Source organism: Neomonachus schauinslandi, chromosome 4 (genome assembly GCF_002201575.2).
Source record: "Neomonachus schauinslandi chromosome 4, ASM220157v2, whole genome shotgun sequence".
Taxonomy (NCBI): domain Eukaryota; kingdom Metazoa; phylum Chordata; class Mammalia; order Carnivora; family Phocidae; genus Neomonachus; species Neomonachus schauinslandi.
This window is the reverse complement of record NC_058406.1, coordinates 116,109,208-116,124,343: the sequence shown is the minus strand read 5'-3', so window position 1 is coordinate 116,124,343 and position 15,136 is coordinate 116,109,208.

Here is a 15,136-nt window from a genome sequence, read left to right as displayed (position 1 = left end):
TCAACAGAGCTGGGCGACTCGAGTGAGGTCAACGTTGTCATTAGGAAAGAAGTAGCAGTCACTTATATTAGGAGAGGGTGGTGGTTTTGTGGTTTGCACAGTGACCTTGTTTTTGTCTGTCCTTAGATAAAATTATGAAGTGTTTTTGGTTTTTTTACTACTTTATCATGGTCACAGAATGACCTTCTCTGATGTCAGTGTTCTGTGAAGTTGTTGATGTTCAAAGGAAAAACATCAAGGTCTAGCTGTGAGTGCTGTATTATTAGTAGACCACCAATGAGGAAAGACTTAGAGGGAAGAAGTAGTTTGCACAAGGGTTGAACGTTATTATTTGAGATCCATCTCTTGTTCATGAAACAAAAAAGTTAACGTTTTTTTTTTCTGTCTCACTTTTCCACCTCTGAGGCTCCAAGTTTTGGGGGCTTAGCATTTACCTAGCACAGGTCACTGCAAGTTCATAAACTGGACATAAGATGGTAAGATGTGAAATCTTAGTGAAAGTCTGCTGTAATGCAACAGTCTCATCAGGTTTATTTGGCTATAGAAACAAATATGTTATCCATTTCAAACTGATTAATAAGACACTTGGAAATATTTCCTTGAATATATCAAAGACCAGAGTCTTTGTGTGGTCTCTTTATGATTGTGTTTCTTACTTGGGAGACATGAACTACTTTTCTGTATAATTGGGAAATAAAGGCCGTTAGGCCATGGGTTAGTACCTACTAGCAGTACTTAATTTTATTGAATATTGAATAGTTACTTAAAAAATCCTTCTTATTAAATTAACTGTTTGGTAACATTATTACATTAACAATTATTTTGGATAATAAGATTTGTATTTTCTTAATATATTTTTGTTTTGTACATTTGGTGAGAGAATTCAAAAAGTATTTTCAAAAATTAAAATTAGTATAAATTTGCATAAAATTAGTCCCATGGGAAGTTTAATTTTATCTCCCACAGTTTAAGTGATTTTTTTTTCTGCTATTATTCGGTTGGATGAACCAAGAGTAGTTACCATAACAACTGTGGTTATTACCACTGAGATAAGTGGTCCTTTATTCCACCAACACATTTATCAACATGTTCATAGTACAGACATTAAAAATTCACAGCATAGAAAGAAAGTATCTCTCATAACACCAGCCACCAGGATCCCTCTCTAGATACATTCACGATTATCAACTTCTTTCATATCATTCAGAGATAATCAATGCTTATACAAGCATGTAAAATGTATTTTTACCTTACATGAACGGTTTGCATTTTCTTTTTCACTTAACAATATATCTTGAGGATTGTTCCATTACAAAAATATATACATAAACCGATTTCATTTTTTTTAAATTTTATTATGTTAGGTTAGTCACCATACAATACATCATTGTTTTTTGTTGTTGTTGTTGTTGTTTTTAGAGTTTTGTTTTTTTTTAAGATTTTATTTATTTATTTGACAGAGAGAGAGAGAATGAGAACAAGCAGGGGGAGTGGCAGGCAGAGGCAGAGAGAGAAGCAGGCTCCCCACAGAGAAGGGGGAGCCTGATGCGGGGCTCAATCCCAGGACTCCGGGATCATGACCTGAGCCGAAGGCAGTCGCTTAACCAACTGAGCCACCCTGGCGCCCCATCATTGGTTTTTGATGTGGTGATCCATGATCCATTGTTTTCGTATAACACCCAGTGCTCCATGCAGTACATGCCCTCCTTAATACCCATCACCAGGCTAAGCAATCCCCCCTCCCCCTTCCCCTCTAAAACCCTGTTTGTTTCTCAGAGTCCATAGTCTCTCATGGTTTATCTCTCCCTCCAATCCCCTCCCCCCATTTTTCCCTTCCTTCTCCTTATGTCCTCCATGTTATTTCTTATGTTCCACAAATAAGTGAAACCATATGATAATTGACTTTCTCTGCTTGACTTATTTCACTTAGCATAATCTCCTCCAGTCCCATCCATGTTGATGTAAAAGTTGGGTATTCATCCTTTCTGATGGCTGAGTAATATTCCATTGTATATATGGACCACATCTTCTTTATCCATTCATCTGTTGAAGGGCATCTCGGCTCTTTCCACAGTTTGGCTATTGCAGACATTGCTGCTATGAACATTGGGGTGCATATGGCCCTTCTTTTCACTACATCTGTGTCTTTGGGGTACATACCCAGTAGGGCAATTGCTGGGTCATAGGGTAGCTCTATTTTTAAATTTTTGAGGAACCTCCACACTGTTTTCCAAAGTGGCTGTACCAACTTGCTTTCCCACCAACAGTGTGAGAGGGTTCCCCTTTCTCCACAACCTCTCCAACATTTGTTGTTTCTCTCCCTGTCTATTTTTGCCATTCTAACTGGTGTAAGGTGGTATCTCAATGTGGTTTTGATTTGGATTTCCCTGATGGCTAATGACGATGAACATTTTTTCATGTGTCTGTTAGCCATTTGTATGTCTTCTTCAGAGAAGTGTCTTTTCATATCTTCTGCCCACTTTTTGACTTGATTATTTGTTTTTTGGGTGTTGAGTTTGAGAAGTTCTTTATAGATCTTGGATACCAGCCCTTTATCTGTAGTGTCATTTGCAAATATCTTCTCCCATTCTGTGGGTTGCCTCTTTGTTCTGTTGACTGTTTCCTTTGCTGTGCAGAAGCTTTTTATCTTGATGAAGTCCCAAAAGTTTACTTTTTACTTACATTTTTGCTTTTGTTTCACTAGCTTTTGGAGATGTATCTTGAAAGAAGTTGCTGTGGGCAATGTCAAAGAGGTTACTGCCTATGTTCTCTTCTAGGATTTTGATGGATTCCTATCTCACATTGAGGTCTTTCATCCACTTTGAGTTTATCTTTGTGAATGGTGTTAGAGAATGGTCGAGTTTCATTCTTCTGCATATGGCTGTCCAATTTTCCCAGCACCATTTATTGAAGAGACTGTCTTTTTTCCATTGCATGTTTTTTCCTGCTTTGTCAAAGATTATTTGACCATAGAGTTGAGGGTCCATATCTGGGCTCTCTATTCTGTTCCATTGGTCTTTATGTCTGTTTTGTGCCAGTACCATGCTGTCTTGGCGATCACAGCTTTGTAATATAGCTTGAAATCGGGCAACGTGATGCCCCCAGCTTTGTTTTTCTTTTTCAACATTTCCTTGGTGATTCGGGGTCTTTTCTGATTCCATACAAATTTTAGGATTGTTTGTTCCAGCACTTTGAAAAATGTCATTGGAATTTTGATTGGGATGGCATTGAAGGTATAGATTGCTCTGGGTAGCATAGACATTTTAACAATGTTTATTCTTCCGATCCATGAGCATGGAATATCTTTCCATCTTTTTGTGTCTTCTTCAATTTCTTTCATGAGTGTTTTGTAGTTCCTAGAGTATAGATCCTTTACCTCTTTGGTTAGGTTTATTCTGAGGTATCTTATGGTTTTTGGTGCTATTGTAAATGGAATCGTTTCTCTAATTTCTCTTTCTACAGTTGCGTTGTTAGTGTATAAGAAAGCAACTGACTTCTGTGCATTGATTTTGTATCCTGCCACATTACTGAATTGCTGTATGAGTTCTAGTAATTTGGGGGTGGAGTCTTTTGGGTTTTCCACATAAAGTATCATGTCGTCTGCGAAAAGAGAGAGTTTGACTTCTTCTTTGCCAATTTGAATACCTTTTATTTCTTTTTGTTGTCTGATTGCTGTTGCTAGGACTTCTAATACTATGTTGAACAATAGTGGCGAGAGTGGACATCCTTGACGTGTTCCTGATCTTAAGGGAAAGGCTCTCAGCTTTTTCCCATTGAGGATGATATTCGCTGTAGGTTTTTCATAGATGGATTTTATGAACTTGAGGAATGTTCCCTCTATCCCTATACTCTGAAGAGTTTTAATCAGGAAAGACTGCTGTATTTTGTCAAGTGCTTTTTCTGCATCAATTGAGAGGACCATATGGTTCTTCTCCCTCCTCTTATTAATGTGTTCTATCACATTGATTGATTTGCGAATGTTGAACCACCCTTGCATCCCACTTGGTCATGGTGGATGATCCTTTTAATGTATTGTTGGATCCTATTAGCTAGGATTTTGTTGAGGATTTTGGAATCCATATTCATCAGGGATATCGGTCTGAAATTCTCCTTTTTGATGGGGTCTTTGCCTGGTTTGGGTATTAAGGTAATGCTGGCCTCATAGAATGAGTTTGGAAGTTTTCCTTCTGTTTCTATTTTTTGAAACAGCTTCAGTAGAATAGGTATTATTTCTTCTTTGAATGTTTGGTAGAATTCCCCAGGGAATCCATCAGGCCCTGGACTCTTGTTTTTTGGGAGGTTTTTGATCACTGCTTCAATCTCGTTACTGGTTATTGGCCTATTCAGGTTGTCAATTTCTTCCTGTTTCAGTCTTGGCAGCTTATAGGTTTCCAGGAAGGCCTCCATTTCACCCAGATTGCTCAGTTTATTGGCATATAGTTGTTGCTAATAACTTATAATAATTGTTTCTATTTCCTTGGTGTTAGCCGTGATCTCTCCCCTTTCATTCATAATTTTATTAATTTGGGTCCTTTCTCTTTTCTTTTGGATAAGTCTGGCCAGTGGTTTATCGATCTTATTAGTTCTTTCAAAGAACCAACTTCTAGTTTCATTGATCTGATCTACTGTGTTTCTGGTTTCTAATTCATTGATTTCTGCTCTAATTTTAATTATTTCTCTTCTAATGCATGGCTTAGGCATCGTTTGTTGCTTTTTCTCTAGTTCTTTAAGGTGTAGAGTTAGTTGGTGAATTTGGGATTTTTCTATTTTTTGAGTGAGGCTTGGATGGCTATGTATTTCCCCCTAGGACCGCCTTTGCAGTATCCTATAGGTTTTGGACCAATGTGTTTTCATTCTCATTGATTTCCATGAATTGTTTAAGTTCTTCTTTGATTTCCTGGTTGACCCAAACATTCTTGAGCAGAGTGGTCTTTAACTTCCAAGTGTTTGAATTTCTGCCATATTTTTTCTTGTGATTGAGTTCCAGTTTTAGAGCACTGTGGTCTGAGAATATGCAGGGAATAATCTCAATCTTTTGGTATCAGTTGAGACCTGATTTGTGACCCAGTATGTGGTCTATTCTGGAGAAAGTTCCATGTGCGCTTGAGAAGAATGAGTATTCTGTTGTTTAGGGTGGAATGTTCTATAAATATCTATGAGGTCCATCTGGTCCAATGTATCATTCAAAGCTCTTGTTTCCTTGTTGATTTTCTGCTCAGATGATCTGTCCATTGCTGAGAGTGGAGTATTGAGGTCTCCTACAATTAACATATTGTTATCAATATGACTCTTTATTTTGGTTAACAGTTGGCTTATGTAGATGGCTGCTCCCATGTTCGGGGCATAGATATTTACAATTGTTAGATCTTCTTGTTGGGTAGACCCCTTACGAATGATGTAGTGTCCTTCTGTGTCTCTAATTACAGACTTTAGTTTAAAATCTAATTTGCCTGATATAAGAGTTGCTACCCCAGCTTTCTTTTGAGGTCCGCTGGCATGGAAGATGGATCTCCATCCCTTCACTTTCAGTCTGGATGTATCTTTAGGTTCAAAATGAGTCTCTTGTAGGCAGCATATGGATGGGTCCTGTCTTTTTATCCATCTGCAACCCTGTGCCATTTTGTGGGAGCGTTTAGCCCATTCACGTTGAGAGTGATTATTGAAAGATATGAATTAATTGTCATCATGTTGCCTGTGAAGACGTTGTTTTTATAGATTATCCCTGTAAACTTCTGTTGTATATCACTCTTGGGGTCTTTCTCCTTTTATAGAACCCCCCTTAATATTTCTTGCAGGGCCGGCTTAGTGGTCACATATTCTTTCATTTTCTGCCAGTCGTGGAAGCTCTGCATCTCTCCATCCATTCTAAATGAAAGCCTTGCCAGATAAAGTATTCTTGGCTGCATGTTCTTCTCATTTAGTACCCTGAGTATGTCTTGCCAGGCCTTTCTGGCTTGCCAGGTCTCTGTGGATAGGTCTGACATTATTCTGATGTTCCTCCCTCTGTACATAAGGAATCTCTTCCCCCTAACTGCCCTTAAGATGGTTTCCTTGGTTCTAAGATTTGCAAGTTTTACTATTACATGCCGGGGTGTTGGCCTGTTTTCCTTGATCTTGGGAGGGGTCCTCTCTGCCTCTGGGACGCGAATGTTTGTTTCATTCCCCAGATTAGGGAAGTTCTCAGCTACGATTTGCTCAAATACATCTTCTAGTGCTCTCTCTCTCCACTCCCTCCAGGATTCCAATTATTCTGACATTGGAACACTTCATAATGTCACTTATTTCTCTGATTCTATTTTCATGGATTCTGAGTTTTTCCCTGGCCTCCTCTTTTCCCTTTTTATCTATTATACTGTCTTCCAGGTCGCTTATTCGCTCTTCTGCCTCAGTTACCCTAGCTGTTAGATTATCTAGATTGGACTGGATCCCACTGATAGCATTTTTAAGTTCTGCCAATTCAGCTTTCATTTCTACCCTTAGAGACTCTATGTTGCCATTAATTGATTTCTCCATTCTAGCCATTGTCTTCACAATTGCTAGCCTGAATTCCATCTCCGACATCTTGGTTATATCTGTATCCACCTGTAAATCTGCAGCATAAGTCATAATCTCTGAGTCTTTTATATTTTGGGGGCTCCTCCTCCTAGTCATTCTGTTGATAGGTGTTTGAGGGAATGTATAGAATCCAAATTATTGGCCAGAACCCAAGCAAGATGCACCTGTTTTCTTGGGACCTTAAGGTTGCTGGCCTCTTGTTTTCCCAGCCTGTCTTCTGGGGGAGGGGCCTGCCATGCTGTTACTCAGGCAACCCTGTTCCAGCGGAGTTGCCCTGCCCCCCTGTGGTGGGGGATGGGCTCAGTGGGACTCAGTCTTTGGGGCTTTTGTTTTCTGACAGCTTTCCCTGGCAGCTTTCCACGTCTCTTCCACGAGTGAGAGTAGAAGAGAACATTTCCAACCCTCTGCCTTAGAGCAGAGAGATCGCAGTCTGTTCTTCAGTGAGCTCTCCAGGCCACACTGTCTCCGTTTCTGTCCCTGCTGCTATAAACTGCAGCGTCCTGGGTTGTGCGCCCCTCCTCAGCGCTCCCAGTCCTGCCTCCTGGTCAGGGCACGTCTCTGCCCTTTGTGCTTCTAAAACGGCCAGCCGCTCCCAGTTTGCACGCGCGTGACCCCGCTGCTCCGGGTTTCCGTCTGGGGGCTGCAGTTCGCCGGCGTGATCCCGCTGCTCCGGGTTTCCTCCCCGGGGGCTGCAGTTCGCCGGGGTGACCCCGCCGCTCCAGGTTTCCACCCCGGGGGCTGCCCTAAAGTCCTTTTCCCGCCGCTACCGGTCTGCGAGTCTGTGCCCGTCCGCAGTGCGCGAGGCTGTCACTCACCAGTGGTGTAGGATCCCCACGGCCAGGCACCCTCCCGCTGCCATTTATCCTCCGATATCTGCCCAAGGAATCACAGCTCCCCGCTTTGTACCTCGAAACCAACTGCCTGCGATATTCTGTTTGCAGAGCTCCAGATCTTCTTACCTCTCAGGCTGGTTTTGTGGGTGCTCAGAGTGGTCTGGTAGATATCCAGCTCAATTCTGAGGACCAGTTGAAATAGGGTCCCCTACTCCTCCGCCATCTTCCCCCCTCTCGATTTCATTCTTTTGAGCTATACTCTTTTGAGTTAAAGTAGTATGTTTTATAGCTATGCAGATGTTGTTTCAATAACCCATATTGTTGAATGTTTAAGTTACTTTCAACCTTTTACTATCATAAATAATTGGTCATTGAACAACCTTATACATGCCCTGTGTATTTGAGGGACAAATTTCCAGAGGTAAAATTTCTGGATCCAAGGTCATCGACATTTTAAATTTCAGTAGCAATTACCAAATTTCTATGTACAGAGATTGTACCAATTTCCAGGGTACTAAAGTTGTACCCTGACATCTTACTAAACTTTATTTTTGTTATTATTTAAAAATTATTCTCAAGTATTTTTCAGTTTTACAACCAAATTATCTACAATAATTACAATTTTATTTATGCTTTTCCAGTTTTATATATCTTATTTGTTTTCTTTTTGATTGCTTTAGCTAGTATCTACTAGCACTGTTAAATAATAATGGTAGGAGTAGACATTGTAGTCTTGCTGCTGGTGTAATAGAAATGTATCTACTATTCTCCACTAAACCTTTTGTGATGTGTGTGTATACACAGTCATTTATTCATCTTAAGTAAAATTACACTTATACTTACCTTAAGACTTAAAAAATATTAAAAATGGATATTAATTTTTACAAAATGTTTTCATAGCCAGCAGCTATTTAGTGATTACTAATGTTAAACCAACCTTGTATTACTAGCATAATCCCTGCTTAATCGAATGCAATGTTGTCTTATAGTATGCATGGATTCTTTTGGTTAAATATATTTTATTAGTATTTTTTCATAAATATATTTTTAAAGGTTTTATTTATTTATTTGAGAGAGAGAGAACACTCAAGAGAGCACAAGCAACAGGGAGGGGCAGAGAGAGAGAGGAAGCAGACTCTCCGCTGGGTAGGGAGCCCTACATGGGGCTTGATGCTGGGCTCCATCCCAGGACCCTGGGATCATGACCTGGGCAGAAGGCAGACGCTTAACTGACTGAACCACCCAAGTGCCCCATTCATAAATATTTTAAGTGAGGTTGATCTCTAGATTTCTTTTCCAGCATTTTCTCTTATGAATTTGGGTATCAAGGTTTAAATAAAATATTTTCCTTAAAGTAATTGGGAAAGTCCCCTTTACATTATATGCAGGAACAGTTTCAAATTATATTAGAATTATCTATATGGTTTGTAGAATTCTCTTATGAACACATCTGGACCTGATGCTTTTTGATGGTGAGGAATCCTTTGACAATTTCCTTTATTCTTCTATGAAAAACAGTGAGTTTATATTTTTGCTATATTCTGCGATCATTTGTAGTAAATTATGTTTTCCCAGAAAATTATCCTTTTCGGGTTGTAGAGTTTAGTTTTCTGGTTTTGTAATTGACTTTGGTTTTAATGTATTATCATGTGTACTTGAAATGAGTGGGAATTCTCTTTTCAATACATAAAAATATTTCTTTTCAATATATATTATATACTGAAAAGAAATATTTTTATGTATTGAAAAGAGAATTCTTTTCATTTAATATATACATATATGATCAACAGGATTATGCTAAGTTTTATATGCCTTTGATGTACATATCTGATAAAGATAAAAATAATGGAATTGAATAATTCCCACTGTGTTTTTGCCTGTTTTTCATGCTCTCTTCCTGTTTTATTAATGTTAAAGCTATGTTACCTAGCAAATAGGGACTCCAAATTGTCATCAGGTCTTTGTTGTGGACTCCATCTTTTGTCAGTTTAAATAGCATTTAAATTTGGCTCTTACATGTCATTTTTGGGGACTTTCTGTTCTGCTCCTTCTGTGCTCTTCATCCTCCCACCAATGTGATAATCTCTTAGTTACTACAGCTGTGTGAGAACTCTTTACATCTAGTAGGACAGTCTGTCCCCATTCTACCCCACTGGGCCAGTAATTCTTCAACATTGTCTTATCTCTTATTTGGTTCTTTGCTCTTTAATGTAACTTTTAGAAGCAAACTGTCCTGTTTCAAGATGCGTGTGTTGGAATTTTTATTAGAATTGCATTGTATCCATGAATCGTTTGGGGTAAAATTGCTATCTTTACAATATTAAGTATTCTTGTCTATGGATAAGAACATCTTTTCATTTGTTAAGTCTTCTTTAATTTCCTTCAATAAAGCTTTGGAATTTTCTATGAGTGGATCTAGAACACCTTTTGTTAGATTTATTACTAGGTATTTTATAATATTGTTGCTACAATAAATAGCATCTTTTCAAATCATACTTTCTAATTGTTTGTTGTTGATTAATGTGTAGAAACGCAATTGAGCTTTATATACTGGCCTTACATCTTTCCGCTTTGCTAAAGTCTCTAAATATTTCTAATCAGTCATGCTACCTGCAAATAATTACATTTTTATTCCCTCTTTGATTCCTTATTGTCTTAAAATTTTTTTTCTTGGCTTTTGGGCTGACAAGAACTTCTACTACCAGGTGACTAGGAGTGATGTTAGTGCACATCTCTGTTTGTTCCTGATTTTAAGAGAATACTGGTAATACTTCCTGGTTCAAGATGATTATTCTAATGTATTTTTATAGATGCGCTTTATCAGGTTAAGAAGTTCCCTTCTATTTTGAGTTAATTAGCAGTTTTAATTATGAATCATTGTTAAATTCTTTAAAAAAATTTTTAAGATTTCATTTATTTATTTGAGAGAGAGAGAGAGCAAAGTGAGAGAGAGAGAGAGAACACAAGCTGGGGAACAGCAGGAGAAACAGAGGAACAGCAGAGGGAGAGGGAGAAGCAGACTCCCCGCTCAGCAAGGAGTTGGACTCGGGGCTCAATCCTGGGACTCTAGGATCATAACTTCAGCCAAAGGCAAACGCTTAACTGACTGAGCCACCCAGGCACCCATACACTTCTATTCTTTTCTGAATTGTGTCTTCTTTTTGTCCATTTTACTGAGCTTTTTGTATTTTATTATCAATCTCTAAAAATTCTTTATATATTCTGGAGACATGTTCTTTGTTTGATATTCACACACATACAAATATATGCAAGGTGGAGTCTCATTATTCATGGATTCCATAATTTGCTAAAATGAATTTGCAACTTCAAAATCAATACTCAAGGCACTTCTGTGGTCTCTTACAAACGTGAGGGGAGTTGTGAAAATTTTGAGTCACCCGATATGCATATTTCCAGATGAGGTCAAAGTGATGCTCTGCTTTCTTGCTTCAGCTCATTCTATAAATAAGGGTCCTTTTTAAAGCCTACTGAGTGCCAAGTTTTACATTTTTGTTATCTCATCTGCTGATGATTTTGTTGTTTTAAATGGCCCCTAAGTGAAGGCTGAAGTGCTGTCTGGTGTTCCGAAGTGCAGGACTGCTGTGATGTACTTTATGGAGAAAATACATGTGTTAGATAAGCCTCATTCAGGCAGGAGTTAGAGAGAATCAATAATATATATTATGTCAAATAATGTCTTTAAAGGAAAATATGCACGAAACAAGGTTACATATTAGTCAGGTGATGAAAATATTGTGACCAAAGGCCTGTAGGACACTAACCCTGTATTTCCTCTAGGCACAATAGTTTAGCATTTGCTAATTTCATGACTTTATAGAATTTAACTATTGCAAATAATGAGAATTGACTATATGTATCATCTATCTATATACCTACCTATCATCTAAATTTTCTCCCAGTCTGCAAACTGACGTTTCATTTTGTAACTGGTGTCTTTTGAGGAGCAAAGTTTTAAAATTATGTGAAGTAGCATTGATCATTTTCAAAAAAGATATTACTTTTTGAAACTGATCTAAGAAATAAAATCTTTGTGGGCGCCTGGGTGGCTCAGTTGGTTAAGCGACTGCCTTCGGCTCAGGTCATGATCCTGGAGCCCCGGGATCAAGTCCCGTGTCGGACTCCTTGCTCAGCAGGGGGTCTGCTTCTCCCTCTGACCCTCTCCCCTCTCATGTGCTCTCTCTCTCTCAGTCTCTCTCTCAAATAAATAAATAAAATCTTTAAAAAAAAAAGAAATAAAATCTTTGTGTATTTTAAGTTTTCAAAGATATTCTTTTATATTTCTATCTAAGACCTTTATTTACCTTTTACGCTTGTGTGTACAACCTATGTTAAGTTCATTTTTGTGTGTCGTGTGAGAAACGGGTCATGACTTTTATCCACATGGCTCTCTTGGTTCTTCAGTGTCATTTGTTGAAAATACTTTTGTTTCTCCACTGAATTTCATTGGTGCCTTTGTTGAAAAGCAGTTGACCATCTCTGTGTGGGTTTATTTCTGAAGGCAATTCTGTTCTGTTCATCAGTCTGCTTACACTCCTGCCAATATAGCATTATCATAATTATTCTGGCTTTAGAGTAAGTCTTGACATCAGTTTGTGTGAACCCTCCAACTTCGTTCTTCATTTGCAAGATGGTTGTGAGTATTCTGTATCCCTCTAATTTCCACATAAGTTTCAGTATCTGCTTGTCAGTTTTTACAAAAATGTTTATTGGTGCTCGGATTTTAGTTTCACTGAATCTAGAGATCAGCTTGAGAAGAACTTGCATTTTTACATTATTGATTCTTCCAACCTATGGACATGTATAACTCTCCCTTTTTTTCTCCATTATTAAAGGTGTAAAATTTATCCCTGCAATGTTTTGTAGTATTTAGTGGAAAGATGGTGCACATCTTTTGTTAAATTTATTGCAAATACCTCTACCAATCAAGGAAAAGGTAAAATGTAAAAAATAACCAATGTCAGAATGAAAAAGAGGGCCTCATTATAGATTCTCTATTCATTAATAGTTAAGAAAATATTATGAACAAATTAATATTAATAAATTATTAGAAACATACAAGTTACTAAAATAGATACAAAAAGAAACTGAAAATATAAATACTGGGATTTTTAATAAAACAATTCTGTCTATAATTAAAAAGTCTCTGAAGTGAAACTCTACACTCAGGGCATTGCTAGTGAATTCTGTCAATTATTAAAGGAATACATAATGTCAATCTTAAAAATTCTTTGAGAAAATAGAAAAAAAGAGCCCTTCCCAACATATTATTTTAGGCCAGCATAACACAGATACTAAAAATGGACAACACTACAATAAAAAAATTGAAATATCAATATCACTAATGAGGAAAGATGTAAAATATTAATCAAAATAGAATCCAACAATCTGTAAAAAACAAAAATACATCAAAATCAAGTTGGATTTGTTTTTTTAAAAAGCAAGGTTAATTTCATATTTAAAAATAATATGCTACTATATTAAAAGAATAAAGAGAAAAATCATATTGATATATGCAGATCATTGCTAGATGCAGAAAAAACATTAGTTAAAATTTAACATTCACTCATGATAAAATCCCTCAGCAAACTAGGAAAAGAAGGGAGTTTCCTTAATTCATATCTACCAAAAAATAATTTTTAAAAAGTACAAGTAGCATACATAATAGTGACATGTTAGAAGCTTTCTCTCTGAGACCAGGATGAACACAAGTATTTATTCTGACTACCTTAAAAACACTGTAGGGCACCTGGGTGGCTCAGTAGGTTAAGCATCCACCTTTGGCTGGGGTCATTATCCCAGAGTCCTGGGATCGAGTCCCACATCTGGCTATCTGCTCAGCAGGGAGTCTGCTTCTCCCTCTCCCTCTCTTTCAAATAAATAAATAAATCTTAAAAAAAAATAAAAATAAAAACATTGTATCAGAGGTTCTAACCAGGGCAGTAAAGCAAAAAACTAACAAACTTAATTTTTTTAAAAGATTTTATTTATTTATTTCAGAGGGGAGAGAGCAGAGAAGGAGAATGAGAGGGAGAAGCATACTCCCTGCCGAGCAGGGAGCCCAACTCGGGGCTCGATCCCAGGACTCTGAGATCATGACCCAAACTGAGGGCAGATGCTTAACCGACTGAGCCACCCAGGCACCCCACTAACTAACTTAATTAATGAAATAAAAGTATAATGACCAAAAGGAAGAAATAACTATTATTTATTAAGAGATTATACGATTATATCCATGAAAGTTAAAAAGAATCTAGAGATAAATCACTGGAATTAATAGATAAATTTAATAGGTTTCTGGATATAAGTTCAGTATTAATTGCAATTCTGCATAATGGCAATAAATGGTAAGAAAATAAATATTAAAAAGATTCAATTTACAGTAATGTAAAATCCCTGCAATGTTTTGTAGTATTTAGTGCAAAGATGTTGCACATCTTTTGTTAAAAGATATTTGATATTTGTAAAATATCAAATACTTCAGAGTCAAACTAGCAAAATATGTATAACGTCTTTATGTAGAACTTTATTATTGAGAAAAAGGAAAGAATACCTAATTTTTAAAGTATTCCACTTATGTGTAAGACTCACTCAATACTTAAGGGGCGCCTGGGTGGCTCAGTCGTTAAGCATCTGCCTTCGGCTCAGGTCATGATCCCAGGGTCCTGGGATTGAGCCCCGCATTGGGCTCCCTGCTTTGTGGAGAGCCTGTTTCTCCCTCTGCTGCTCCCCCTGCTTGTGCTCTCTCTGTCAAATAAATAAATAAAATCCTTAAAAAAAAGGACTCAATACTTAAAGATGTCAATTATCACCAAACTGATCTATGAGTCAAAGCAATTCCAATCACAATTACAATGGTGTGTGAGCAAATATGTGTGTGTGTGTTGTAACTTGATAAGCTGGTTCTAAACTTTATATAGAAATGTACAGGGCCAAGAATAGTCTCATAGCTGAAGGAGAACAAAATAGAAGGACTTACCCTACTAGATATCAAGAATTACTGAAAAACCACAGTAGTTAGGATTGTGTGGAATCGGATCGGAGAGAGACTAAGATCCGTGGAACAGAACACAGAGCCCAGAGGTCACTCGTACATAACACAGACATTTGATTATGAGCAGGAAGGATGCATGGTGCCTGGTAGGCTTCTTCACGTTCTAGAGACAGCATACACCACACCTGGGAAAACTGTTCCAACTCATACCCAGGGGCCACAGGGGCTGCCAGCTCTGAGTGAGGCCAGAATAGCAAAGGGCTTAGGAGCAGGTCCAGACCACAGGACACACAGCTCTGCCACTCGGGCCATATGACCTAGTCAACTTGACCTACTATAGTAAAGTTGTCAGAGGTGGAAAAAGATGCTACGTGGCATTATGACAATCCTCAATGAGAGAATCAGCGCACAGATGCCTTGAATGTTAGAGGAATGCATCACAGAAGAATCACAAACTTTTCTATAAACAGCTCCAAGTACGCTACTGGACCCTGGTTGAGACAGAACTTGATCTTGGACAGCAATTGGCTGTGTTCCCAGAAGCTGAATAAGCAGGTAGCCCAGACCCCATGTCATCAATCACAGCTACACCATCACCTCTTGCTCAGCTTACATCTGCTGCCCTATTAAGGGGATCTCTTATGATGGAGAAAGGAAAAGCCTAAGCCTAGTTCATGGATGGATTAGGTCTAAATATCAGTGCTAGGTAAAACCAGATGGTGGGTGTATTGGCCTG